This window comes from Glycine soja, chromosome 13 (assembly GCF_004193775.1).
Source record: "Glycine soja cultivar W05 chromosome 13, ASM419377v2, whole genome shotgun sequence".
NCBI classification, from domain to species: domain Eukaryota; kingdom Viridiplantae; phylum Streptophyta; class Magnoliopsida; order Fabales; family Fabaceae; genus Glycine; species Glycine soja.
The window spans coordinates 15,014,664-15,016,699 of NC_041014.1; positions in this window are offsets into that span (position 1 = coordinate 15,014,664).

A 2,036-nucleotide genomic window follows, 5' to 3' on the forward strand; every position below is an offset into this window, starting at 1 on the left:
CCTTAAGATATACCACTGTGCTCCTGCCATGTTTTGCTGCATGAATGGGTTGCAAAGAAAGAATAAAATAATGTTAAAGATATCAAAAGGTTACCCCAATATACATCCATTATTCCATTTTACTCCGACACAGTTTGCTGGAAATGGCCACTCATCTGGTGGTTACCCTTGATCCGACAGAGAAGCTTTATGAGTTTTTTTTAATATAGGAAATCAGCAATGTGGGCATGCCTTTGTGAGTGCAAAGGATAATGATTCTAATTTGATTTTTTTAGTTGCTCTTATTAGTTCGATTTTCATCTAGTGTGTGCTTCTTTTCTTTTTGTTCTTTTTTCTTCAATTTTTTTTTTATTTGAAACACATATTTTTACTCTCAATCTTAATTCTTTTAGAATTACAATTGGTTTAGAATTTTATATTTGATGTGTTAGATTTTTTAAGAAATGGATATGATATTACGGTTTTTAAATTCATACTATTTACATTGTATAAAATATATGATAAAATACTTTATAAACTCATTTTTTTAAAAAAATAAATAGGGCAATAACAGTTCATATATTATTATGCATAGTTCATATTTTAAAAAATAAAAATAAAAATACTATCTCCAAGATATTTGTGGTCTACTCTCCCATGGAAGATATTTGTGATCTACACCATAAAAAATTACATTCAATGATATATTTAGAATCAATTTCACTAAATTTTAAACTACATGGGAACTATGTTTCATTTGTGAAGTACAAATCCAAAACTAATCACATGCTAATATTTCCCTTAAACTCAAACGAATGTAGAAAGAATCAAATTCATTTAGAAACTAATTAAAGCAGGGGAACCAAGTAGAAGGGAAAAAAACGATTTTATTTAGAAAATAAATGGCATGCTAGTTATTAGTAGCCCTGGTAAGGTTGTACACTTGGCATTTAAGTTTTATATAATGCAAAAATATAAAGGCAATATTAACACGATTAATTCATTATAAGGTTCCTCTAAAAAAAATTCATTATAAGGCAAAATACAACCAAACTAGAAGAAATTGTAACTTGCCATTTGCAAAACGCAAGCGAAATATCACTTTCATATATAGGGCAATCATTTTCCACTTTTTTGCATCATGTAAACACGAATCCGAAGATCTGCTTAAAATTTCGGTTTGGAAAGTAAAGAAATAAAAGAGTGTACCCATCCACAACCCCTTTTAAGATTTTGGAATATCAATTTGGAAACCAAAGGGCACTTACTTGAAATACCATAGGATTGTAATTGGAAAGTGGGATTTTTAGCTATGATTAGCCCAAATTCTCGGGCCATCCTTTTCAAATGATCCTAACTTGGACATGTGACACATTGGAAGAGTAATTCCTTTATTTATTTTTTAGAACACTATACTAGATTATATATCCACCGACACAGATTCAGCAAGTCAGAGTCAAGGAAAGCCATAAGTTTTTGAGAATTACGAGGGGATCAAGTCAACTTGAGCCTGGGAAATTTCATTCAAACACAAACTTCGATGGTTTTAATTTGTGCAATCATTTATATGTGCATATAACATTCTCAGCAGCTCATTCAGTCACCTCAGCTAATGAATTTTCTGATAAAGCATGTGATTTGGTAGGTTAGGAAGTATCTTACACATGCGAGCAATCTTAGACGAATTAATAAAAACACAAACACTAAATCTTACTCGAACTTTTCAACAATACCTGATTAATAACATAATATTCCCTCCTCTTCCTAGATGGTTCGGTTGCTTTTGTTCAAAAAATAGTGGGGTTCATGTTATTTCCAATGATGTTTTTTAAACTATGAATAGTTGATTACACTGAAGCTGGGCTTTTCTTGTCAACTCAAAAGTACTTCATAGATTAGTAGAATTATTTAATTAAGCTAATTTAAACACATAAGAGATATCAGTAGCCTATTATTGTATATAAATTTATTCTCACATGCAGACGGTTAGTAAGATATGCGCTTAAAACCTTTAATGATTGGATGCGAAGTTCTTAAGATGTAAAGGGCTTTATTTT